Source organism: Lissotriton vulgaris, chromosome 3_1, assembly GCF_964263255.1.
Source record: "Lissotriton vulgaris chromosome 3_1, aLisVul1.2, whole genome shotgun sequence".
Lineage (NCBI taxonomy): Eukaryota > Metazoa > Chordata > Amphibia > Caudata > Salamandridae > Lissotriton > Lissotriton vulgaris.
Genome location: NC_141689.1, coordinates 543,100,828 through 543,128,329, shown reverse-complemented (window position 1 = coordinate 543,128,329; position 27,502 = coordinate 543,100,828). Strand labels below are relative to the sequence as shown.

At 46.2% G+C, this 27,502-nt stretch overlaps 1 protein-coding gene across 2 annotated transcripts in view; it reads left to right on the top strand.

The window, feature by feature from the left end:
- The window catches only part of MAP1B (microtubule associated protein 1B), a 392,043-nt gene that overhangs the window by 303,103 nt on the left and 61,438 nt on the right, over positions 1 to 27,502 (top strand). The window contains exon 1 of one of the 2 annotated variants that reach the window (XM_086960804.1): positions 5,260 to 5,421. The exons of the other annotated variant lie outside the window; for it this stretch is intronic. The gene's annotated coding sequence lies outside the window, so the exon portion shown is untranslated. Of the gene's footprint in view, positions 1 to 5,259; positions 5,422 to 27,502 lie in introns of those variants that run through there. 2 annotated transcript variants of the gene reach the window in all.

The following is a 27,502-nucleotide window of genomic DNA, read 5'->3' as shown; positions in this document are numbered from 1 at the left end:
AAAAGAATGAGGTATCTTTCCACTCTGAATCCTTTCGAATGGCAACTGAGATGGTACGCCGGGAGGGGTTAGATAACTATTCCTATGAAGGTTTTTGTGGTGGGGGAAACGATGGGGGACGAAGCTGAGCTGAAGCCCTGTAAAAGTGACCCCTGTTAATTCAGTATCGAAACACACAAAGAAACACTAATACTTTGATATTGTATTTTTCACAAAGCAACCTTTTCCTTGAAATGCACAACCCCTACACACCTGCAAGGTCTGCGTACTCTCTTTCGGTTCTAGTGCACGAGGTCCATAGTGAGTCTCAGCTGTTCTCTTGGCTATTGTCCACAGCATTGGGGTCTTATTTCTGACTAAGTGATTACAGGACCTCTACAACTTCAACATGACAGGAAAAAACGAATACTTTGTATTCTCCCTTGAAAAAAATACTCGAAAAACATGAGTTTTAAACGTGCTTTAGGCCTGCAATGCAAAGTCTCTCTGCAAAGGAAATAAGCACAAAATGTGCAACCACCATCTCTACAGTACGTCCATGTATTTTGGCGAATTTCATATAGTTCTTTACTTTCTTATTCTGTGGATCCTCCTGAGTGCTAACCCTCTAAAATGTCTTTTGTCAGCGTGATTCCAGGTTGGTCCTCACTCTAGGTCGATGAGGAAACAATCGATAGCTTCCTGAAGACGTCTAAAGTCAGAAGTCACTGCAAGCACTAACCTTCGAGCACAACTGCTCGTCAGCCACCACTGGGCAAAATCCTTTTTGGCTGCGGGTTGGGGGAAAGGCGTGGCTACCTTTTATTGGCCGTTCAGCTTTGAGAAGAGATACGAACGCACTTTATACATTAAGTTACTATTGATTATTATTGGGCACGATATGCATTTGTCTATAATATAGTTTCTTTTAAAGGACTGCACAAAGACACTTTAATTATTGGGCTGAGTGAGACAGCTAAGATTCACTGTATGGAAGGTTCTATCATTATATAGAGACATGGCGATTAATAGTAAAATGAAATGTTCATACTATGTTGGGAGCAAAATATTTTTTTAATGATATTTTATGCAACTTCAATGGTTTATTATGGCATGTTATTCTTGAATTACCACAATATTTGTAATGAACTTGTACAAAGTTTGATGACTTTGTTTTAAGATATATGTTGTTTTCATTTTCCACGATTGTGATTTGGACTATAAAGAATAATACCGCAAAAAAAAAAAGAATTATTGGAAGGCTCCACCCAAGATGGCTGCTGTACCATGTGACATGGAGCTAATCTTATGAGACTTGAAGAAATTGTTGACAGTACTCGAGCGTGATTGCTCAAAGTCTTTAATTTACCTAGGGCTGGACATAATTTCACACTGCTCACCCAAGGCACCGAATGTTTTAGGCCACAACAAGGCCTACTGCAAATTTAACCCCAGCCACCTGAGCTGTAGAGGCTTGCCTATGGGGAACAGTACCATTCTTTGTACTCCCTGGGCTGGCGAGTGTAGCCTATGGTGTAGCAGCCTAAGGCCAGGCCTTGGAGGGAGGAAGCTGACACTTCTCTAAAAAGGGCACTGGGCGTACCAAAAGCAGAATCGCGTGCCCGTTGCACCCCAGGGCACTTTGTACAAAACAGGCCATTTTGCAGAGAAGGATTGTTTACAAGAATACTAAAGCAAATGTCCTCTCCCGACTGCAGACGTGAAGTCCTGAGTTTGTGTCTTTGCTGGGAGAGCAAGTCCATTAGTTAAATATGGAACACGGGCATCCATGTGCCACTCTGTTTTTCACTGCCAGTGGACTGGTATTCCTTCCGAGAGCATTCTGGGACGGTCGGGGGCAATATCCCTCCCCGCCCCCCTCCCCCTCTGGGTTGGTGCTTGGTGGTCCCTGGTCTCCTCCCCAGCCACTAAAAAGAGGCAGCTGTGTGCATCATTTTAGGTGGTCCATAGTTCGTGCTCTTCCCATGAGCCTGTTCGCCCCTGAGCTCAAGCCGGTAATCAAGTGCAGCTCAAGCCTAAAGGCATGTCTTTATTTGCATGGGCTGCCCTCCCATACCGGTATGCGCCCTTGGCACTGCGGTTGCAAATTGTGCACCTGAACAATGAGTGTTACAGAAAGAGCCGCATAAGTGTCTGCAGCCTGTTTTATAATATGGGCAGGGGCACCGGCAAAGGCGAACGCAAACGCCCATTGCGCCTCTCGGTAGGGTGACGAGAAGTCCCAGATTTGCCCGGACAGTCCTGGTTTTCCGGTATAGAGACAAAATATCGACTCCAAAATATCGACTGGACATAATATCGAGTTTTAAATATAGACTGGACAAAATATCGACTGGACATAATATCGACTACAAAAATATCGTTTTTCAGGTAAGTGAAGTAATATCGACTGTATAAAATATAGATAGCAAAAATATCGATTTTTTAATAATATATAATATTTTATAGTGTATTTTTATGTAATAATATGTGTGAATAGTGTGTATTAATGTTATAAAATATTTTATTACATGAATTTTGTTTTGATAATAATTGCGTAATGTAATTCTGTAGCGGGTTGTGGGTTTATAGGGGAATAGGGTGGGAAGTAATTTAATAATAATTAATTAATTAATATATGTTGTTAATATTTTTAATTAATAATTAATTGATAATTAATTAATATTAATTAGTTAATTAATTAATATAATTTGGAATATATTTTGTATTAGTAAATAATTGTTAATTAATTAATTGTAATTAGTTAATTACATTAATTAGAGTACATTTTTTATATATATAATTTTGTGTTATTTTTAAGTAATTAATTTTGAAAAAATAATATTAATTATTAAAATAATTACACCTAATGTTCTAATATATTTACTTTATTGTTATTGTTAATTAATAATTAATTGGTAATTAAATAATATTGATAAATTTTGGGTAAAGGAGCATTTTTAGGGTTCAGGGTCAGTTTTCAGTTCATGGGTAAAGGGGTATTTTTAGGGTTCAGGGTCCGTTTTCAGTTCATGGGTAAAGGGGTATTTTTAGGGTTCAGGGTCAGTTTTCAGTTCATGGGTAAAAGGGTATTTTTAGGGTTCAGGGTCAGTTTTCAGGTCATGGGTAAAGGGGTATTTTTAGGGTTCAGGGTCAGTTTTCAGGTCATGGGTAAAGGGGTATTTTTAGGGTTCAGGGTCAGTTTTCAGTTCATGGGTAAAGGGGTATTTTTAGGGTTCAGGGTCAGTTTTCAGTTCATGGGTAAAGGGGTATTTTTAGGGTTCAGGGTCAGTTTTCAGTTCATGGGTAAAGGGGTATTTTTAGGGTTCAGGGTCAGTTTTCAGTTTTTGGGTAAAGGGGTATTTTTAGGGTTCAGGGTCAGTTTTCAGTTTTTGGGTAAAGGGGCATTTTTAGGGTTCAGGGTCAGTTTTCAGTTTTTGGGTAAAGGGGTATTTTTAGGGTTCAGGGTCAGTTTTGGGTTTTTGGGTAAAGGGGTATTTTTAGGGTTCAGGGTCAGTTTTGGGTTTTTGGGTAAAGGGGTATTTTTAGGGTTCAGGATCAACAAATAGGATTTTAAAAAAATTATTTTTATTATTTTCATTTATTATTTTATTATTATAATTTAATTTAAGTCGTTTTAAGTATATTTTAGTAATTAAAATTTAATATTAATTTAATTTAACACTGTTTTTAATAAAGTCGATATTTTTTACATCTATATTTTTGTTAACGATATTTTGTACTCGATATTTTTGTACTTACCTGTTTGTAGATACAAACTCGATATTTTGACTGTCGATATTTTGTCCACGATATTTTGGCAAGTCGATATTTTGTCAGTCGATATTATTTCAGTGATCCCTGGTTTTCCACTGGCTGTCCCGGCAGATTTCGGTAGTTTTGGCTCATGTCCTGGTTTTAGAGGGGTTCGACTGAAAACATTGAGGGGCAGGTCTACAAGAAAGTGCTGTAGCGCAGCACCGCAAGCCCTTTGGCTGCACCACGCTGCTGCACTTTCAGAGCACAGGAATGCGACATATCTACAATGATATGTCGCATTACTGTGCTCTCCCCTGTGCTGGCGCAGAAAAAGCTGCCATGCGCCGGCGCAGGTACCCTTGCACCATGGTGCAAGAATGCCTGCACCTTTGGGAAATTGCTTTTGTGAAGGAAGGGTCCCCTTCCTGCACAAAAGCAATCACTGCAGGCATTTTCCTTTTTCAATACGTGTTGTAGAATGCAGCACGCATTGAAAGAGGAAAAAACAAGGAGAAATGAAAAGATTTCTCCTCATTTCGCTTGGTTGCGCCACCCCTAGGGTGGCGTAGCGAACTGACGCATTTCCAGGTTTACGATTTCTCGTAAATCTGGAAATTCATCAGTGGGCATGGGTGTTGTGTGGGAACACCCACAGCAACAGCCATGTTTTGCCCCTAACATGCAAAGTGTTGCGTGAACAGGGGCGATATTTACAAGCACAGGTCAAGTCATGCAGGGTGGCTTTACCTGTGCTTGTAAATACCCCTTAGCAGGCTGCGCCACCGGTGTGTCACGCAACGTGATGCACCGGCGGAGCACGGGGCTTGTAAATCTGCCCCGGAGTCTTTTTTTTGGGTGTTATAATGCTGTGCTAGTGAGCAGCTGTTATATGTAAGCAATTTAAATAGTATGTATGATGTTGGTTGTAGAGAATACATTTTATTTATTTTCTTAATGCCTTTTCTGTGATCTTATGTTGATGAGAACTGTCATTCTGTGCCATTCTGTTGATGAAAAATGGTAGTCCTTCTATGTTCCCAAAATGTCACGGTTTTTGGCTCTCAAGATCTGGTCCCCCTACCTCTCGGCCTCTTCATCTGTGCACACGGGCCTACATAGTGTTCAAAACATCGAAGCCATCCGTGATAGTACCATCTTTACAGGGTTCGCACCCTTTGTAGTCAGTTTGCTATGTGAGGTGACCTATGAAAGTGTTCTGTCACCTTTTAGAGAAGCCAGGTGGCTAAACTAAAGCAAACAGCTAATGTGTACTAGGCCCACACTCGAACTGTTTATTATTATGGCTTTATATATTGTGAAATCTGAAGCGTGTGTTTTTATGGTGCAAGGATATGTGTATTGGGAAATGCAGACAAATGGATGGTATGTATTGATCGATATGAATAGCAGGCAGCAAAAGATGCGTGGCAGCTGCTGACGGTGCATCCGCGCAGCGCGTGGTGCGTCGGCGGCGCGTGGCCGGTCCTGGACGGCCATTGGCCTGTGGGGCTAGCGTCTCATGTTTCCAGAGGCTGACAGGCCCGGCGCAGCGCCCTCCGCACCCAGGAGACTCCCGTCTCTGAGGCCGGAGCTTCTTCTCCCGCAGCAGCATGTGCACGGAGGCTCTTTGTCTGCTCGTCTCGGAGACGCCGTCTGAGGGGCGCGCAGCGGCTCTTCTTGCAGGTCTGTCTCCATCTTTCTTGTATCCGGCTCCGCGCGCGGGGTCATCTTGCTCCTGCGTGGTATATTTCTTATTGAAGCTTGTTTGTAATCCCTTGCCAGGTGGTTGTTAGCATTGGGTTTTAGCAGGTTTCTTTTATTTTTAAGTTTGCCTGTATCCTTGTTTGGCTTTTGACAGGTTTTGCGGATTGCTCGACTGTCGGGCTTGCAGCGCTGTGCTTTTAATGGCAGTGTATGGTCAGGCGGGCCAGCATGTGACTGGCCTGCGTGCATTAACTGCTAGTAACATATCTCCAGAGTGGACTTGCTGTCTTTAGCAAATCGAGTGTTAATGACGCAGTTTTAGTTAACATGGGCAGGCGCGCTGGAGGGTCGGAGCACTGTACAGCGGTTATGTGTATCAAGATCCGGAATACTGATGTTTATTCAAGCACGGGCAGTATATGGGTGGGGAAAGGGGGGTGGGGGCACTTCCCGTGATCGATTCAAGATGGCCATAGCCCCACCCAGGTGCGTAGACTTCCACAGTGCAGCAGGTGCAGTGACAGTGTGACCCTAGCTATGGATGTCCTTTACCACCCAACCACAGCGCCGGGCGGCATTTCCCTTGATTGCATTGTTTCTGTGCGTGTTCACCAACAAGATACGCGTCCAGTCAGTGATCCCCCCCCCCCCCCCCCCAACACACACACAATAACCCTCACCTTCCCCGGAGGCTTCCCAGCCTCCTATGCACTTAACCGGCCTGTGGTACCCAGCAGCGAAGCGGCCATTTGAGGCTTTGTTTCCCGTGCAGGGGTTTTGAAAGGAGGGGTCAGGAAATAAAATATTAACCTTTGATCCATGGTGCTAACACGTCACTCTGGCTGTCTGAAACCTGCTTTGTCTCAGTGATCTCATAGGCATGGCTTTAAGTGTGATGAAAAAATTGATAGGACTCTCAAGGGGCGTGGCTGATGTAATAAAGGGCGTGGCTTAAAAACACAAAAGCTAAAAATCTGTGCTTTGCATGGTTATTGTTATTGTTCATTTATATTTATAAAGCGCCAAATCACCAAAGGTCTCTAAGCGCTATTGACCCAGAACCCAGGAATTCCTTAGGTAATTATTGGTAGCAGAAAGTATAGGAGACGTATCCGAATGACCAGAGTGTGCCGCCCGCCTGGTGTTTTTTCTGTTTCTGTCATTGTAAGTAACATTATACCTGCAACAAGCCAGGACTATTGGTTTTGCCAATGGTTGTTAGTTGAATAGGAAGAAAAAGCAGCAACTATGGCTGCGTTGTATATAATATTGAAAATGCTTCAGTTTTGAAATCATGAGTCTGTGCAAGAAATATACTGGGTTTCTTTCAAGTTACATCAAAGGCAGTGAAGAGTGGTACTGCTGCTGAGTTGAGATTTTTCATTCACCCTGAGGGTGAGGGCGAGGGCGAAAATGGAGAGCCATATAGGGACCAGTCTCAGCAGCTGCTTTTGAGAAGTACCGGTGCTGAGCACCGGCAGGACCCGGTCCACTTAACGCCCTGTCTATATGCTCATACAGGAATATCACTGCTTCCGTACATAATGTCCGAGTGGGGAGTATAGAGAAGGTACTGCATCTCTTCATACCCATTCAATACTTCATGACGGATTAAAAATGCAAATGACTTCATACTTGGCCCCTAGTATGTATTTTAAAATAAATGTAATAATCGTAACCACCGATTAGTAGAACAAATTATCCCGAATTAATTGGCACAACATACGTGCTCTATTTTGTAGCCAGGCCATGTTTTGAGTTCGGTTTCCTGGGGTGTGGCAGATCTCTAGCTGCGTCTGGCGAAGGCAACGCGACATTGTAATGAATGGTCTCTTCTTTGAGATTTTCAGTGACTTAAAAAAACATCGTTTTTCGATAAGAATGTTACAGAAATATAACTGCAGTAGTTTTGGAGAATGTTTGCATTCCAAAGAGGTCTTTGCTCGGTAGAAGAGGCCACCATCCTTTCACTGCATTCTTAAAGGTGCATTTCTAACAGGGAATCAGGTGGCCCCTGTTGTAAGGCCAAAAATACACATAAAACACAAAGTAGGAGCTGGATTATTCCAGATGCTTCTCTCATTCCATTTGTCCTCCGTTCATGCACTCTGGGCACAGATGGCCAATTCACAAACGTTTTTCTGTCAGTGGCGCCTTCCTCCAGACCTAGCTGGGGCACCGCCTGTGATCCCCTAGAGTAGACGTGCTTCGTATTCAATTGAGTATCTTACCTCACTGCGCTGTAGTGTAAAAACTTGCACTGGAGTTTCTGAAAATGTATTTGTTTATTTGTCATGGAGCTCCCCACATATTACTATTTTGGAAAATGGCTGTAATTTTGAAAAACATTAAGGTTCTCATAACACGGTCCCTAAATGTGGGTGTGGTAATTTCTCACCCAAGCAGTTAACAAACCTGGTGGTTCCTTTAACTCTGGAGGTGTGGAATCAATGGAGATTCAGGGCTGAATCCTGAGATTCAGCTTCGTGATGAGGAATTACTGAGGAAATCAGAAATTGCTGGTCTGATTTCCCTGGAAATTCCTCTTTCTCCCCCTCTGTTTCATCTGGAGATAACGATCCCACTGGGAATGACAGGCCTCTCCTATGGACAGCGGCAAAGTGTTTCCTTTATGGGTTCTGCTGCAGGGCCGGACTGGCCCAGCAGGGTACTGAGGTTATAGGGGGGAAGCTTTCAGGACTGGAGGGGTCGAGGGGCCTTCAGCACTGAAGCAGCAGCCCTTCATAAGTAATCCATCTGCAGCCTGCTATCTTGGCTCTGACCCCAGCACCAGCCGAGTGCGGCCTACTCCACTCAAGCCAGAGTGGACCCGGAGGGCCTGGCCACAGCCGCAGACCACTCAAGGTAGCAGCACCCTCCACAGGGGTATTGGATGGTATGCAAGCTACCTATGCTAGCTGATGCTTCATCTGCAGCCGTGCTGAGGAACCCAATGGCAGCTTCTTCCCCGGTGTCTGACAACTGGTAGCAATGCAGGATTGGTCAACATTAGAAGCAACTGAAGAGCCAGCAGTGCTGCCATCTGCCTGCGTTGCTGATTGCTGGTGGACGACCCCAAATCAGCCAGCTGAGGCCAAACAAATCCCCTTCTGCAGATCTGTGATCACTGACTCACCTGCCCTGGGGCACAGCCACCATAGTAGGGGAGACCCCTGAAGTCTGGTTGTTGAGGAGGGTCTGAAGGGGAGAGCTTTTAATGAATTTTTATATATCATGACACTTTAAAAACACAAATGGTCCATGTGAGCTTCACATACAAAGGTGGATTGTGGTCATTGCCATTGATGATTTATGTACTTGGGCAAAGTAGAAGCAGGATTGGGTAATGCATGCTTTGCATACTTGGGTGCAATCTTCATGGTACCAGGCAGTGTGGTTTTACATGAAATGGCAATATGGAAACTGGAATGGCAATGCAGTTCCCTGGCAGGGAAATGCGTGCTTTATATAATCTGGTCAGTGTGAATACTAGCATGGCAATGGCTACGTTAAATACTTGGGCAATGTGGATTTCAGCTCAGTGGTGTGTGCTTTGTGGTGGTCGTGCAGGTAGTGGCATTGACAATGATGGCAAACACCTCTACTTGTGTCGAGAGTTAACCTGTAAGATCAGCTACCTTTGAGTAGTAATTATCCTTCACCAGTCCTAACACCCTCAGCAAAGGGAGTCCACCATTATTTTCATGTAGGTCTTTACTCAACTACTCATCCTGATATGTCGGGGACTCTGGCCATCAGAGGGCCAGTCTGTTCTGAAGTCCCCGGAGCACTTTGCAAGCCAGCAGTGCTCTGCCTCCGCTAAACACAAACGCACTTAAGGCTAACTGAGCAGATGCAGTGCAACACAATACACAACAGTTGTGGTTTATTGTTTGTGAGAGCCTGCCCAGAGGTGGACTAGGGATTAAACCCCACAGTCTTTCCCTTTCGAAGATTACAACCAGCCTTTCACTACCGAGTGAGCGGCCTAAGGCGACTGCCAATCCACTGGACCATCCTTTCCCTCCCATTTTTTACCAACTTGTATTGGCTCCTTTGAGGATGCAGTGATGATGGTGAGGACTCTTTTGACCAGCGCTGCGGCCTGTGACCGTCTTGTCCGTACTGACCAATATACATCCTGTTTAAGCCTCATTTTCTACTTTCTCTCAGCCCTCTGAGGCAAGCCCAGAGCTGGAAAATAGTATTTGGTGCTTCACAAAAATTACAAAGAAGTAATAGGTTTGGCAATCGGGTATATTTGCAGACTGATCAGTGCCTCTGAAAGGGCAGTAGCAGGGCAGGGGTGGAGTCTGCCAATCAACCGTGCTATTCTTTTCAGAAAGTCCAACCTCTCCATCAATCTCCTGATGTCCACTAAAGGTTAGTTATCCCGCCCTGGTCTCCCTTCCTGCACACATACTTAATTGAATTTGTATCCTTCCTGAACTAGCAGGACCCAGCGAGTTATAAATGACCACGGACCGCCTACCTAACAGCATCACCAGCCCGGCGGTGCTTGAACGCAGAACAGAAATTAATGAGAGGTGAGTTGGGTGGGTCGGAATGAGTACATCTTGTAAGCTTCCTCCCTTAGTGAAGCAATTGATTTTCTCGGCAGCCAGTCTTTAAAAGCATTGCTTTTCTCACCCCAGCCCCACAAAACGGATCTCTCTTAGTTATTCTCATCCCTGCCAGGCTTGTACCTTCAAAGACAGTTTATGTCAGTGCACCCTTTCATCAGTGGCGCTGGAACAAGTTTCAGAGCGGGGTGCTGCCAGTGATGTTATATCAGTGAATGCATAGGGATTGTGATAAATCCAAGCGTCACACAAAGAACAAGTGTAGCGAGTGTGCCACGCCCATTCAGCAGGACACTGGTAAGGGTGCAGTATGCAGCTGGTGGTGCAGTTGGAGAACTGTTGAGGCAGCGCACTGTCATTTACAGGCAGCACATTTTCCGTTGAAATGGCTACTAAATTTGCATGGACTTAGAGTTTTACTTGCAGAACTATATGGAACACAACTGGAAATCGTGTTTCAGCTAATAATTATCATTGCACATCACCAATTAAAATGTCTCGATTTGTTTTGATCGTATTAAAATCTCTTTTTCCATCACACTTCACAATTTACCTAAAAATGTCCTTCATGTATGCTTTCCTAATTGCTGATATAATTTGAAATCTGTTTAGTTTATGTACGGGTATTTACATTTTGTTGTGTGTTAGAAAGAAATAACATCTTTCAGTACCCTAGCACGAATGTCACCTGGGCTACTTTTACAAAATCCTTTCTTTCTACAGTTAGAGAAAGAAAAGTGAACACCAGTTTCCTAGATAAAAGCATAAGCAGCAATTTGTCAGAAAACAGAGCCTGACATTTGACCTGTCTTTGAATGCACAGCAAATGGGACAAGATAAACACAAAACAAATTTAAAGGGGTCTTTATTGCTTATTCACTTCTGAACTCCAGCATGGCTATTTGGAACCCCCTCCTTCCAGCGCATATGCTTATCATAAGGGTAAAGCAGGGCCTTATAGCGGACTGTGGAAAAGATATCTAAGAGAAAATATACTGATGGTGGACTGTTTGAGAATATATCACAGCCACATTCTTAAGACAAGGAAATAAGACCCAGTAGAGAAAAGTCCCCATGGAACATTGTCCCCTCGATAAAATAGTAGAGGTGGTGCTCCCCTTCTCTGGCTCCCTTCGCCACTTGGCCCTAGATTTCAAACAAGAAACATGCTAAATTAGGAATTTTCCGTCCTCCCGTTATGTTGAATTTCTGCAAAGTGAGTCGTATTTCGTTCATTCAATTATTAATCCAGGTTAATCTGGAAATGTTCACTTTATTTCTATGTAGTTCATATTTCAATAAAAAGTTTTTAGGAAAAAAAAACATTCAGGGCAACTAACATTGGAGTTCTGTTCGAAATCCAACACACAGGGATAGATATGGAGTCTGAAGACACAACACTCTCTGCTCCTCTATTATCCAGCCTTCTGCCAGAAAGAAATGTTCAGTGTGGTCAAGTCATGTTGCCCAAGAATCTGTGTGGGTCTTGTTGACAAGATGGCGCTGCCCTAATTAGTTGCCTAGTCCAGCATGAGGGCCTCGGTAATGAAATATCCATTTCTAAGGGACTCGGTGGGGATGGTTCGTGGTACATAAAACTGTGAATAAGGGAACGCATCATTTCAATGGAGAAACCATATTCATTCACTGTTTGCGTGTGGAACTCTCCCCACGGAGCATATAAGTTAATTGATTCTATGAAAGCTTGTCATACACGCCCAAGAGCAAATCAACAAGAAAGAGGGCCAGCTCACAGCATCTGATAGACTTATAAGGTCATATGTCCACCCTATTGCCTCATAGTGAGTTGATAAAACAGATTCCCTAAAAGTGAAATTTGGAAATATGTGTGGAGTTCCTGCAAACCCTCTTAAAAAGAAAAAAACTAAACGTTGGTAGACAGGCAAAGAGCACAGGAGAATAACAGGAGCTCTGTGAAGAGAAATCCATTGCAACAACCAGACTTGCATAGCTTTTCAGCAATGAATGTTGTAATGCTTTTGCTTAGAGGCACAATGCACAAATGTAGAGTGCGGCTGGCAGCGCAGCCCCAACGCACTTACCTGGCCCAGTTGAACGTCTTTACTATGGGTTAGTTTCAGTTTGAACTGGAAAGCCACAGTAGCCACATCACGTCTGGCTGAGGTAAGGGCCATCTTAGAGTCAGAGGGGCATATTTATGAGAGGGTTGCGTCACCATTCCACCACGCAAAGTGGTACATGTGTGACGCAAGCCTCTAAGTGAAATTTATGAAGCCACCTAAAGTTTTACGTGGCTTGGAATGGCTTCGAAAATTTGTAGTACGGCAACGCAGCGCAAATCGCTGTTTTGCCTTACTCTATGCAATGGAGGTAGGAGTTCCATGAGCGTTGCAATGGGGTTTCCACACAACTCCCATGGTTTTTGCTGCATTCCCAGATTTACAAGGACTTTTAAACATGGGAATGCGCCAACATCTTAATGAGAAATATCTTTATTTCTCCTCGTTTTTTTCCTCTTTCTAAGAATGCTGCATTCTGCAGCACACAGAGGAAAAAGTCTCAGGAATGTTTTTGTGCAGAAAGGTGTTACTGGTGCAAGGGTGTCTGAGTTGGCGCTAGGCTGCCAAACAGCGCCAATGCTAGGGGAAAGGACAGGAATGTTTCCTGTCTTGGATAAATACGGTGCAATCCTGCCTTTTCCCTGTGACGCAGGGCAGCGAAGGATGGTGACTTGCTGCACTGCGCCACTAAACTCGTAAATATGCTTCATATTGTATATTAAGCATTTGCATACCGCACCATTACCAGTGCTACACGCGTCACTTGTAATGGTGTACTCTAAGAGGAAGCAGTAGAGGGAATGTGGAGGGTTGCAAATTTGCATCAACAATTGTAAATCCATGCAATACATTTCTAGAGCAGCTCGCGCTGCTCGGCACGGTGCAGTATAGATCAGTACTGAGGACAAGGCGTAGGGCACACCCCTGCCCAGTACCTGCTGCTATGGCTGAATGAAGTATGCGCCCTGTCGGCTATGGCAGTGGGTAACATGCAGACATTGGCTTGTGGCGGCAGAGGCGAAGGGCATGGCGCCCAACGTGCCTGGCTCCAAGGGAGGGCCCTCGTCTATTGTGCGTGAGCGTAGGCCGTGCTCTGCAGGCTCCGGGGCGGGGGAAGCGAGGTCATTGATGACCTCATGAATGACATCACAAGTGATCAACTGATGATTTAATGAGCCGTCACGTGTTACTGGCCACGCGGGGGTAAGCTGCCCTCCCTAAGGGTGCAAATATAAATGAATAATTGTTGAGTGAGCGAACATGTGACTGACAGTACACACATCTTGTCCCTCGTGTTATTTTAATTTCGGGAGGGACCGAGGGAAGTGACGGCCTGTAGCTCCTTATCGGAAAGCCTAAGAACCGCTGCAGTGAGGTCACCTGCCCTGTGCGCCTCGTGCCCCCGGAGCCGCCTCGCGCTCAGTGCTTGAGGTGCGCCCGGAGCCGCCTCGCGCCCAGTGTTTCAGGACGCGGCAGCTCTTTATTGAAGAGAGCTCGGATGCCGCCAGGCACGCAGCCCTGAGAATCCTCCACCAAAGACGAGTCCTCTCTCTCCTTCACCACAGCACTGCCATCCAAACACCAGGCCGTCACCAGCGCTTCTAAGAAGAAAGCACGTCTGTGAGGCGCCTGCACTCACCCGCTTTACATTTGAGAGTCGTGTTTGCACCCAGCTCCATCTCTGCATAAATACATCCCAGCGGTAGCTGCATAATGCGCCCTGCCGGCTGCTGGAGCTGGCTGATGCCTCGCGGGAGGCAAGTTGGCGGGTGACCTTGGTTCGAGGCTCCGGCAAAGAACCGAAGAATGATCCGCCCCCGTGGGCGGGGTAGAGACTGTGCCACGCCTTCTTTTGCATCTCGCACAGCCTGGTTGGGCCTGCGCTGCTCTCACCAGGTATGCCGTTGCCTCAATTACTGGGTAAGGTAATGCATTTAAAGCAGGCCCGGTACTAGCAGGTGGGGGGAGGCAGGTGGACAAGCTCTCCCGAGGCAGCCCCCTGGCCCTCCCACGCGAGCCCCCAGGCCTTCCCAAGGCCATTTACAGGTGGAAAACAAGTGTATATATATTTTTGCTCTTAATGATTCATGTGGACCGCAACCTCGCTTTCTGAGCCTAATTGTTTAGCTTCCATGATAAAAACCAATGCTGTGGCCCCTTTAAGTGCCTCGCCTCGGGACAGGTGTGAAGTGAAGTCTGTGTTGATGGCGGCTGTTAACACACACACGTGAAAAGCAGGGGTACCTGTGACAAATCTATTGTATCAAACGAGGCCCAGGGGCTCCATTACATTGTACTTAAGAGAGGACATATGGCCAGTGCCTCTGGGATGTTGTGATTCTGCGGATGTGGTGGTTTCCGCATAATTATGAATTAGCCGCACTTGCCACGTTGTCCATCATCTTCTACATAATTTGCAGATTTAAAAAAATAAAAATAATTATAGCTTTAACAGGTCTAAAGTTACTAAAAACACCACCACATCTGTTTCTGCCCTTTGGCAGGCCTTTTATCATGAAGAAGAAAGCCACCTCTCTTTTGCTCATTGCTTTATTGCTGTTAAAATGATGATAATGAGGTTAAACTTTTGCCAATACAATGTTAACGTGAGAACATCGTGAATGATGCTTCAGAATATGCCACACTAAACTGCTTAATTTTCCTTTTTTTGTTGCATAATCTAGTACACCCTGGCGCAAAATTTAGTTCTCCCTTGCCAGATAATTACAGTGGCCCTGCATATGGCAGTAACAATCTGATAGGATTTTGCCATCCCAAGAAAAATAACTGAAAATATGCACACAATCAATTTCTATCTTACTAGTGGTTTGGTTTGGTTTATTTTAGATTGTTTTCTGTTGGTATTTATCTGTAGAAATCAGTTACATTTTAAACTGGAAGCCATAATCCATGTCTTCAAGTGGAATGAAAAAACTGGGGGCCTCTCAAAGGGGCGTGGCCAATGTAATTAAGGGTGTGACTTAGTAAACACTTAAGCTAAAAATCTGTGCTTAGCATAGTGTGCAACCCGACTTGTATTTTGCTGTTTTTTGCATCCAGATATATGATACAACAAGTAACATCATACCTACAGCAAGTCAGGACTATTGGCTTTGTCAATGGTTGTCAGTTGCATATGATAAATAGGCAGCAACTATGGCATGTATATAATATTGAAAAAGCTTCATCTTAAATCCCTGGTGACACCACGACAATGTTGCTGCACCTGAGTTTCAAAAAGAGAAGGGAAATCCAGAGAGAAAATGACTCTCTTTAAAGGATTTCCCTTCCCCTACAATGCTCACCTGGCATGACGTCATGCCGCAACTTTTCCACTGGTGAGAAGTGAGCAGTGTGAGCCCGCGCACATGATATGCCTGCTGTCACTGCAGTCGGGGGAAAAACAGACCACCTGTGCCAGGGCGCAAAAGAGAGCCCGATAAGACCCTTTTCGAGGCCCCTTTAAAAAACTGCCGAGCACCGGTGAGAGCCGGCCCACTTAAAGCCCTGCCCTAATCACAGTCTGACCATGCTCTTACATGGTCCTCCCAGGTCCTGAATCTTGCAGCTGGGCCTGATTTAAAGTACAGGAATATCACAGCTTCCAAGCTGCCTGTGTCCTGATTTTGCAAAAGCCGGGAACAGCGTCCCCCCCCCCCTTCTCCCCCAGCTGTGGCCTACAAAAAACATCACTGCACTGCTGTTCGCACAATGTTGTGTCTAGTCTAAAAAGCTGAGGCTGCTGCACTTAACGTTAGAAGTGCTCTTAGGGGACAGCGCAGAGTGTGTCTAGTGGCTCTCAAGTGATAGTTTATTTGTTTCTTGTCAGTACCTGAGACAGCGACACCGCATGCCTCAGCCTCGGATTCATCCTGCGAGACAAGTAGTGCTGAGACCTGCCAGACACTGTTAATAGTGGATGTTAAAGGGCTGAATGGGACTCACAGGAGCCAGGCTGTAGGCTATAACCTTACTCACGTGTGACTTGTTGCATCTGTTTGTCTACTCATTTCGTGGTTGGCTAGTTTTAATTGTTTAGACCTGCCTGTCCAATCGTGGCCTCATGACTGCCTGGAACCAAAGCATGCCTGAGCGTTGTTCCTCCGCGTCACCTCGACGGACTATATCAATTATCTGCCATTGCTGCCTGCTATCCAGTGTATTTCTGTGAGCTGCTGGTCTGTCACTGAAACCCAAACAAGAAGCAGAAACATTGCCTGGTCTGGTATAACACACCCACAAGTTCCGCTCTACTCCTTACCACTCCACCCATAAGCACAGCTACAGGACTGCAACCACGCATGTACATTTCACTACTCGCTCTCAAACAATTCTCACATAGGCACATTCACAATCCACTGGTTTCAACCAGACACAACATTAAAATTTTGTAAAGTGCATGTGTTCTATGCCTCACCCTCTTTCCTCCTTTACACAGTTGGGTGCAGTGACCTAAGAAGGGACATTTCTAAGGATTTTGGGGTGCCCTGGGCCAAATATATTTTGGGGGCCCTGTTCAAACCAGCTTTGATTTTGTGATCCAATTTCAGCTCTTTCATGCCATCTTTGACCCGATGACTGATGCTGTACAGGCACTCTGGTGCAAATGCTGTGTGTTTCTATCTATTAGTCAGGGATTGGGATGTGTTTTGTAAAGTATTTTTTAAATATTGAAATACAGCAGCTCACTAATATCTTTGCAAATAATTTCTGCAACCTTTCTCCTATGAAAGGACCTGTTTTGATCTAAAAATCTATTTATTTATAGATGTTGCATGGTGGTGAAAAACAAACATTTCTCAGCAGCATGTGTGCAATAGACTCCCACACACTACTCATATCAGAAATAAATTAAAGGAAAACGATATTTAAAACAATGTAGGTTTTGTTTAAGAATCCTTTAAGGTCATCAGGGCAGGACTGTGTGGAGAAGAGAGCTGAATCGATCAGGGCCCCCCCTGAAAGGATGGGGCCTTGGGCCAGAGCCCACTTTGCTCATGCCTTAAAATGTCTCTGGACCTAAGTGCTGATCCCACTCTGGTCACTCAAGGCTTCCCACATATGTCACTCTGCAATCCAATACTGTTCTAATTATATATCCCTCCCCCGGCCCAGGTAGGTGGTGCTACTCATTGTTAATGTGCTTTGGCACTTTAACAGGGGTATGAAGCACTACATGAATGGAACTGCAGCACAACCAATTGATGCTAGTTTGAAAATAGAGCAGGGCAGGTAGTCCTCATTGGGTGCAATGACCATGCAGCTGTGGCCTCGAATATTGTGATGACACAATTTTGCCGGTCCCCGCCCACCACTGCACTCAGGCTTCATGGCCCCTCTTGCATCTACCTCCTCTCTTGGAGGATGAGATCTCCGCTCCTGGAAGCTGGGACTATCGATCCATGCTTACCTCTAAGAGGGCTCTCGGGTTCCCTGGAAGCTCTTTAGCTATCAATTAAATAGCAAGGCCAAAGAAAGTGATGTGGCAGCAGTTAGATATTGGTGATGTGTGCTACAAGGCAGGAAGTCATTTAGCATCTTAAAAAAGCTATGAGGCTTGTGCACGAGCGGGCAGCTTGCCTGGTACATCTGCTTCCAAGCAGAGAAAAAGGCATCGTCAACCATCAAGGATCTGACATAATGATTGGTGGAGAGGCCTGTGTGATAAGCATTCCAGCAGCTGGCACTGGCTATCGCTGATCTCGCATCCTATTATTGTGTGCTCTGGTGGCGGCAATCACTTCACCAGCAACTGCTGTTGGACAAAAGGACCCTTTTTATTCAGATCCACAGAGCAATACTCATATGTTTTTATCTCCTTCGAGTCATCTGCTTACAAAGGAAGCATTGTTTTCTTGAATAACAACTAGCACCTCTCAACTATTAAGATGAGAACTTCGCCCTGCCAGATCTGGCATTGTTAGTATTGTCATGCTGATGTGTGACTAGTCTTTCAGACAGTCAGGGCTTCTCTCTGTGGGCTGCAGGATGGAAACCTGCCTCCAGGGATTTAAGTGAGATGAAAAAACTGTGCGGTCTCTCAAAGGGGCGTGGCCGATGTAATTAATGCGTGGCTAAAAAACACAAAAAATCTGTGCTGAGCTCATTGTCCCGCCCAACTGGTATTTTGCTGCTTCTGTCATTGCATCCAGATATATAATGCAACAAGTACAATTACACCTACAAGCCAGGGAGGAAAATTGGCATTGTCAATGGTTGTTAGTTTCATAAGATAAATAAGTAACAACTATGGCTTAGTTGTATATAATAGTTCCGAAATGATGAGACTGTGAAAGAACGATAAGGAGTCTCTTTAAAGTTACCTCAAAGGCAGTTTCTGCTGCAGAGTTATTATTTTTTTTCACCCCAAGGGTGAGGGCAAACACAGAGAGCACAATCGGGATTCGTCTCAGCACCTGCTTTATAGAAATGCCGGTGCTGAGCACCACCAGGACCAGGCCCACTTAAAGCCTTGCCTGCTTCTATTTAGGGCCGAATTAGTTGCCATGGTCCAGGCCTGAAGGTTCTTAGCAGATATATTTGAAAAAACTGCACTATTAATTGCAAGTTTAGACATATATTTTCTAAAAAGTCCTCGGGGGGCACAATTCCTCCTCCTTCACGCTGTCAGATCCAATGAAGAGGGCAGACTATCTCACAACACTCACTGCCGGATTGAATGAGGGGCTTCAAAAAAAAAATTTTTTTGTTTTTGCCATGGCTGATTTTGGTTCTTTGACATGCCTTGCTGGCTGCCCATAAAGAGTGAGAAAACAGGAGGGTGAGTTCGTACAGTACTGGAACAGAGAAATTACGTCTCACCCTGTGTCTCAATGGTGCTCTTCAACCCATGGCTGATGGAAGTCTGAATCTGAAGGAAAATTTGTAAAATGCTGACGAAATATGCATGTCCTGAATGAGTGATTGGTGGAGCAAGGCAGGACATGTACAATTCCCAAGCTAGAAGAGAAAGTGAAGAGTAGGAGCAACGCAGGTGCAGGCAGGTAGCCTGGGGACAGCATAGAGAAGGACATGCTGTAAGATTACATCTTTGAAAAGCAGGTCAGTATAGAGGTCGAGAGGACCAACATAGTTTCAAATGTCTGCATGAGAAACCGAAGAAATCTGTGCAAAGATGGTGGAAAATCTTATTAATGTTTCTTGGATCAGTGGCAAAAATAATGATATGTACATTAAAATGCGCTAATTTCATTGCTTTTCACCGTCTCTGAATGTTTAGGAAGCAAGCTAAATGAAATACACCCCCTTACCTGCAACTCTCTTCAGAGCCCTCTTTTAAGTCCCGATAACAGTGTCTACAGCTCCCTCACACATCTCTCAGCGGCCCTTCTGTGTTGCTTGAGTGCATGCACCCTCACACAAAGTTGCCCTTGCACTCCTTCACATGCTTGTACCCAGTACTACTGCCCTGGCTTTTGCTGCATTCGGCTGGAGGGAATAGGAGGAAGTCTGCACCGGGAGGACATGGCTGGGCGGCTGCCCTGCAGAGATGTGCTGTGCAGGCCCCCTGCTCACCCTAGCTTGAAACTATCAGGGCTGCTGTTAACATCAGTGGTACCTCAGTCTGTGCCTGCACTCGTGCCAGTCTGCGGTAAGAGCTGAGATCCAGGCTGCATTCTCCCTGGCCCCAGTTGCTTCCCTTTACTTTCTACTGGTCCTGCACACCTCTCTGCCTCGAAATCTGCAGGGAATTTCCAAGATATCCTAAATATGTGGGAACCTTGCCTTATTCAAAATGTCCGAAATTCGTAGGCAATTAAGAAATCTCATTTTTGTACACAAAATTCTGCACAGCAGATCTGGATTTAGCCTGGCGACGGCCACCAAGGATATGTGTTTTTATTGACAGTAATTCCTGTTTCTTCCAAATCTGTGTTTCGGACGAGTCCTGACTCCTCAGTTGTATAGCTACTGGAGTCTTACTTACATAGCGCCAACCCAACCCAATAAACCTACTCAAAACTCTACACACAAAGTTACAGAATGGGGCTTTCAGCCTTTCATGTGACTTGTTTAAATTATTTTTTAGGCTTTTGTTCGTTCCCTTTTCTAGCGCCCTGGCCACTCCCTCTTTCCTCCTACCCACAGTGGACTGGGGAGGGGGAGGCAGACCTCCATTCTCCCCATTTTTAGGTCTCGGCTAGCGAAGGCTGCGCACATGCGCAGTCTCGCCTGCGAGACCTAATGACTCTTGAGGAGCGAGGATAAACCCCGCCCCTCTTTCCATTGGCTGGCCTCCTAAACGGCAGCCAGCCATTGGCGAAGAGGTCTCAGTGATGTCATTCTTTCCATCTAAGCCCCGTCTTTTTCAGATTGGGGGCGTGTTTTTTAGTTTTGTTCTACCTGTGACGTTGTCAGTGAAAAACACGCCCCCCAGTCTGAAAAGGACAGGGCTTGCTGCAGGCCATCCCAAGCACAGAGGAGTAAAACGAGGAACAAATCGGGCGCTCGGATCCAATCCTGCACCGTTAATGATAAAAGGCTGCTTAAGTTCCACCCACAGGATTTCGAGCACGTATCCTTTCTTGATCAGGGCGAGCTCTCTGGAACGATTTCCGTGGACTAATGTACCAGTCTCTCGCCTCCCCGCCCACCACAAAGAGTGTAAAGTTTTAAGCCCCTACACTGCTAAGTATGTATATGATACTGCAAGCCCCGCATATTCACCCACCGACACCCCCAATACCTCTCAAGTGCAATAGACGCCGGACAGAGCCCTGTAAACATGTCCCCCCTCCACCCGCCCCAGTTTCAGCACATGTTACAGCAGTGGCCCTTGCTCTCACCGTGTCCCGCTCGCTCCGGAGCTGCCCGATCTCCCACTCCCGGGCCTGCAGTTGTCGCTGCTGCTGTTCGATGAGGTCGAGTTGGAACAGGTGGATCTGCTTGAGGCAGGCGGCCTGTGCGGGACCTCTGGCGGCGGCTGCCGGCCCGGGACTGCGGCGGGCCGGGCTCTTCTACAGCCGCTCCCCGCCCCAGGCTGCCAGCCCCTCGGGGCTTCCCCCGGCCCTTAGACTCATGTCCAAGCCAGCAAGCTCAGTGGGCCGCTCGCATACCGGGTGAGCCTGGGCCCCAGTGTGCGTCAGAGTGGGGCCTGCAGGGAGTGCCTCGGGTGGCTCTCGTCGGGCTTCGGCTGGTCCGGGCTTTGTGGTCTCCTTTGTTTCTGGCCCCGTGTCTGCCTCTTCCGTGGGCTTCAGTCCCCAGTCGTCCGCCCTCAACCTGCCTCAGCTCGCTCTTTTGTCTCGGCCTCGGACTCCAATGTGAACTCCGCTTTCTCCAGGCCGCCTTAGGGTTACTGAGGCCCGGTACAGGTCTCGCCTCCTTTCCTGGCTCCGCTCATCAGCGCCTTCTCCCGCCTCGACTCTCCCCGGACTCTACTGCCGCCTCTTTTCCTTTCTACCCTTGTCTTCTCCGGTTCGTCTCTCCTCGGCCCCTCAGTCTTCCCTCTCGAGACCCTCCTTTCCCTTCATATCAGGGTTGCTCCTTCTGCTTATTTCCAGCCGTGTCCCCCTAGCTTGACTTCCCCTTAGACCTCTCCTGTCTAACGTCTCTTCCCTCAGCTCTGCAGGACTGGCTCCTCAGTGTGCCCCTCTCTCCTTTCAGCTCCTACGGCTCGGATGCTGCCTGTTCTCCCTGCCTGCCCTCTCTCCCTTTGGCCCCTTAGGTCCCTCTTCCTGTCAGTCCCTCGAGCTTGTCTCCCCTCAGTTATCTTCTCTTCCCTCGGTTCTCCCAGGGCCGGCCTCTCCATGTGCCCAGCCTGTCGCCCCTCCGAGGCTCTTCGTGTGCCCGGTGTTTTGCTTTCTGTTCTTTTCATCAGTTGCCTCCTCCGACCTCCTGGTGTCTTTCTCGGTCTCGCTTGGCCTCTTAGTGCCTCCGTCCCTTCAGCCCCTCTCCCTTCGGCTCGCCTCCGCACCCTCGGCCTGTTCTCTCAGTCCCTCCTGGTCCAGCACCGGTCCCCTTCCTGCGCTCTTCCCAGCTCCATTCTGCCTATCCCGCCACCACCATCTTGTCTGCAGCCTTTGGCTAGGATAGTGCGCTGAGCAACGAGAGAGGACGGGCTGTTGGCGGGCTCAGTCTCTGGCTACCCCCGCACTACAGCCAGCCGTGCGGCCACTGTTTGTTAATAATAATATTTGTTTGCCCTCGGCCGACGCCGCGAGGCCTCCTCTTCCTCGACCCTTGCCATTTATTGCAGTATTATCCTTCTACCTGTGTTTGGTACTCTTTTGTAACATGCACACGTCACTTTTCTCTTGTAACACACTGTTTGCTACCTCTCACATTGTAAATGACAATACCATATATTTATCGGTTTAAAAAAATATATATAAATGAAAAAATAACATTTGCAATGCCAATAGCTCTAAATTTAAGAAAGACAAGACCATTGCATTGTAAATGCTTGTTCTCCAAAGGGGTAGGTGCCCAAATCCCCTGTAGCTCTCTGCGTCTTGTTGGCCATCCTTTTTACCTTACCCTCTTTAGATCCTTTACCACTGTAATCTGTCTGCCGACGCTACCCCTCTCTCGCAAACTGATGTCATTCTATTAAAAAATACAGTCACTCCTTTGCGTGCTTTAAAGCAACTTCCTGTTATATGCGTGTATTGTGGGATATTTCTCGTCTATGGGTTACACACAAATAGCAAGCTTTATCTTTTGCAAAAGGCAAGTGCAGGAACGTGCACAATAGCAGAAGCAGTTTTAACGCAAAGGATGCTTGCTATCGATCAGTTACTTACTCAGTGAGATGTACTCGATGTATAAACTCAGTCAATGAGTTCAAATTGAGAGTTCTAAGTCAAAGATAGTCAGGCACCATTGATCGGCTTGCAGCCAGGTGGACACCAGCCAGGGTCGGATTGGGATCACAATTAGGCCCTGGCACTTCCAAAACAAGAATTTGCAATGCATTAGGTCTCGCATTTGCAAGAGTTTGAGCTATTGGCATTGTAAATGACAATGCCAATAGCTTAAACTCTCGTAAATGCAAGACCTATTACATTGCAAATGCTATATTTGGAAAAGCGCCCCATGCTGCGCATTCACGTAAATGGTTGCCACACTCCTTTCTTTAGGCCTGGCTCAGCTGACATTATAGTGAAAGCGTGGTATGGGGCGCTTTTACAAAAAAAAGCATCCGTTTGTCAAGTTGACAAACAAATGCTTTATTTGTAAAAGTGCCCCATGCAGTGGTTTCACTTTAACAGCAGCTCTGCACCTTTGTTTATCAAGCTGTGTCTGAAGAAAGGAACAAGGCCGATATTAAAGTAAATGCACTGTATGGGGCGTTTGTAAACCAAAAACTGAACAATAGTAAGAAAAAAATGCGCCCGCTATCGGGCCGCAAACAACAAGCTAATGGCAGGGCCATCACTGTATCAGCGTGATGTGCCATGCTAGGAAAAAAAAAGCGTAGGGGGAGAGCTTATCAAACCATTAACCAAATAGTGCTCAAAGGTTGTAATTAAAGCCTACCGAGTAACAATACTTGTAACAGGGGATGTCCTGATGGGAGGTTACAAAATGAGACAAGGCGGCACTAAGGAGGGGACTACTAAGCCTATTGACCAATGAAAAGTCACAGTTTACAAAGGGCAATGACACAAGCCAATGAAAAATATGGGCAGAGCTTCACGTCCATACCTGAATAGAGCATGCCTCACCTAAAAAGCGGCCCACATTCCCAAAAGGGGGGCTCAATAAAAGCACACAGCTGATACTGTTACTCCGGAAAGGGGGGTTTAGGTGAGAATGTGCCCCCCGCCTCCACATCACTTACCTATGCTGCACTGCCTCCACATCACTCACCTCTCTTGCCCCACTCTATGTCACTCACCTGTACTGCCCCGCCTCTACATCACTCATCTGTGCTTCCACGCCTCCTGTGCTGCCCCACCTCCACGTCACTCATCCGTGCTGCTAGTACTGTTAAGGTATTTTTTCTCATCGCACAATTTGGGTGCATTGTCCTGCTCACTCCCCGCTACGATATTTTAGTAAATGGTAAAGTTAAGGTTTCACATTTCTTGCCTTTCAATCTTGATTGGCACTCATCACTAGTCCATCTCTATATGCCCCCCACTCTTCATTCTTTGTCCGTTTATCTTTTTATCTCTCGTGTATCTCTAGGTTTCTTTCCTTATCACTGTCTTTCTATCCTTATCTCCTTTTCTCTTTCTCATTCTTTTTTTTTCTTTATGTTCTTTTGTCTCTTTCCTTCTCTTCTAATGTAACCTCTTTTTCTCTCTCTCTCTCTTTCCCCTCCCTGTTTTTCCAGTATCTCTTATATTTTCCTCTTTCTCTCGCAATATTCCTCTCTCTTTCTCGCCATTTCTCCCTCACACGCTTTCTAGCAGTCTGACACTAGCAGAAACATGCTCTACTAAACTAAACGTGGCACACTGGAGCTAAACCAGAGGGATCGCAAAGTGTTGGAAGATACAGTACCAGGCCATGGGCCATATGCTCCCGGAGGGACTCCGACTGGCCGTGATGTATAAAGTAGGACCGAACAAGAGGCAACACCGGGCTCCAACCATTGACTCCACAAGTGAAATACACACATTATGGGTTCAGAATTGTAAATCGGTGGTATAGGCAGACGCAAGACGCCCCAGTACAGGAGGGAGACCTTTCCCGACTGAGCCAAAGCAATGCAGACCGTGGACTCTGTCGCTGCTCAGAACCTCACACATACGTGTCACAAGTCATAGTATCAGACAAGAATATTCCGCATCTTCTGCTAATACATGACAGTGTCATGAGGTGAAATAGAATGTTTGGTAGTGCTATTTTACTCACGTATTTTAAACGCCCCGTTATCACCAGTCTAGTATTGTTCGTTAGCGCTATACAGTAATTTGAACGGTATTATAGTGCCAGAGAGATTTTCCCAGTGCTCTGAGTTGGACAGCTGGAGGCATCCCTCCGTCCCTCTGATGGCCATGGGACCTCCACTTCCAATGTATTTTCCCTGCCTCAGCTTCCTGAATCCTTGGAGCCGCTGTTGGCAAATTCTGGAAGAGCAAAAATGTGCTGGCCCCAGATCTCGCCAATGCTTTTACAGAAGCCAGGCCAAGGCATTGGGCGTTTCACCAGGAGGCTAGAAAGGTGGGGGCCGGTTTTGAAATGGTGGGGGCCTTTCTTTCTTTTTTTTACTGGGGCCGGTTTTGCAGCGGTGCTGCAGCATTGGTCTCCATTAACAAAAGCAGCAGTTCTTCACACTTGTAGCCCACCTCTGCCACCTCCTCCCCCACCGGGGGCTAGTCTGACAAATTTGCTAGGGATGCTTAGTGTTCTCAGTCAGCCCCTGGCAGGCCTAAGCAGACACTGCGTCACTTCCCACACCTTCTGAGTCAGCCATGATCCCTGCCCCGTAAGGAGGTATATTCCCATTGACTATAAACTGGCAGACTTTGCACACCCAAAGAGCTCATCCCCTCCCTTTTCATCTCCCTGTCCAAGCACACAGAGCTGGCATGACTCATTCTGTAATCTGTTGAATATTCATTCTGCAGGACACAGAGTATGGAGCTAGCAGAAGGCCTGGTTTTAATTAAATGAAGTTCCAGCTGCCATTCTAATGTCTAGTTCAATTTCCTTTGATTATGGTAAAATTGAAAATGGCAAAGGACCCATCTAGTCAGAGCACCGTTTCCTGATTTATTTAAATCCTTGGTAAGGGGAAAGCTGGCTGCGGGGCACACATTTGTTAAAAGCGATGCTAGTAGGCTCCTGCTGGTAATGATGGCAACCAACAATTGGGCAGCAGTGCTGTGATTGCAAGTCTGATCTGCCAGCCTCTTCCCCTCATCAATGCACATCTCATGCCTGCCAAGACATTTGCTGTGCATGCATAAAGTGATATTAGCAGAGGAATGTCATATAATGATATGTCGAAGAGCAGTGGACGACAGGCGTCTTACGCTCATGGAAGCAGGGCAAGTAAGGAATGGTTTGCCCACTCCTAAGTGCACGATGCCTGTTAGGTCTGCCCTCTCAGGCCGACCAAACCAGTCATGCACACTTTCACTTTTCTCCATGGAGGCTGCATGGAGAATATGCCCAGGCCCCCATTCCCTGGTTTAGCAACAAACCAGAACACCCAGAACCAATCACAACGCTGCATTGCAGTGTTGTGAATGGTCAGTGGGGCCTGGCTGTGCTTCCTGGTTCTTGAGGAAAGCAGGAGCAGAGACGCGGGACCCGGGTGAGAAGGTAAGTTCATTTTTTTTGCTTTGTGCATACTCGCATGACCTCCCTGGTCCCCGCCCGCGACGCCCCCCCCCCCCCACCCGCCCGGCCACCCGTGAGCCATGCCAGCTGCCACTGTCCTACTGTTCATCAATCATTTGTTGCTGGTTTTCTAAGAGAAGAGAAGATATACTGTTTTCAAGGTGAAAAGTTGAAAGACAGGCAGGTCGGAATTTTGGAAATGATATGGTGGAGGTTGAACATTTCATGAATGGCAGATGTTCTGATTTAGGGTTGCATGTCATTTGGATACTAGTGAACGGACACTCCCAACCTTTTGAAAATTCAGATAAGAAGCTTAAGATACAAATAAAAAATGTTAGAGGCAAATATTGAGCACTGAGGCACACCAAAAGACATTTCAGTTTTGTCTGGGACATGAACACTAATCTTTCCTAACCGAGAGTGATTTATTAGGAAGAAGGTGAACCAACTCAAGACTTGGTGATAAAAGATACGTATTGGCCTATGGTGATCGGTCATATTGAAAGTTGATGATAGATCAATGAGATTAAATAGGCAGGATTCCCCATCAGTCCACACACACTAACCCCAGCAATGTTGCTGAGGGTGGGAACCAGAGGCGCTGGGCCAAAGCGCGAGCCTGCCTCCACTATCTCATGAATACACAAAAGTGGGCTGCCCCTTGAATCAATTCCTATGTGTATCTACAGAGTTCTGTAGAGATGCACTACCAGTGGGGGCATCTCATAAAAAGTTAAGGACTGGCTTCACACACCGCCCGGTGTCATGCTTCATCATCGGCTGTCCTCGCCCTCTTAAAAACTTGGTTTGATAGAGGGTGGACATACACCTGGAGACAGAGATGCACTTCTAAATCTAAGTGATGGCCGTGGGGGAGTGATAAGTGATTTAAAAACCATTACATTAGTCCATGTGCTATGTTTATTCAAATGGTAAATGTATGGTGGTTAAAAACTAAGTGGACAGTGGTGTGGGATATTATTCTCCCTTCACCGTATTAAATGCGGTCGACATGTTTCTGCTAAGGTGTCCCTGAAGGGTACGTAGCATTCTTCAGGACCTAAAAAAGGGGGGGGGTGGAAGGGGGTGTATACCCTCTGCGTCCACTTCCTTTTAACTAGTGAAAATGGAAGGAAAATCCTGTTGCTAGATCAGGGGACGGGTTTGTGGTTA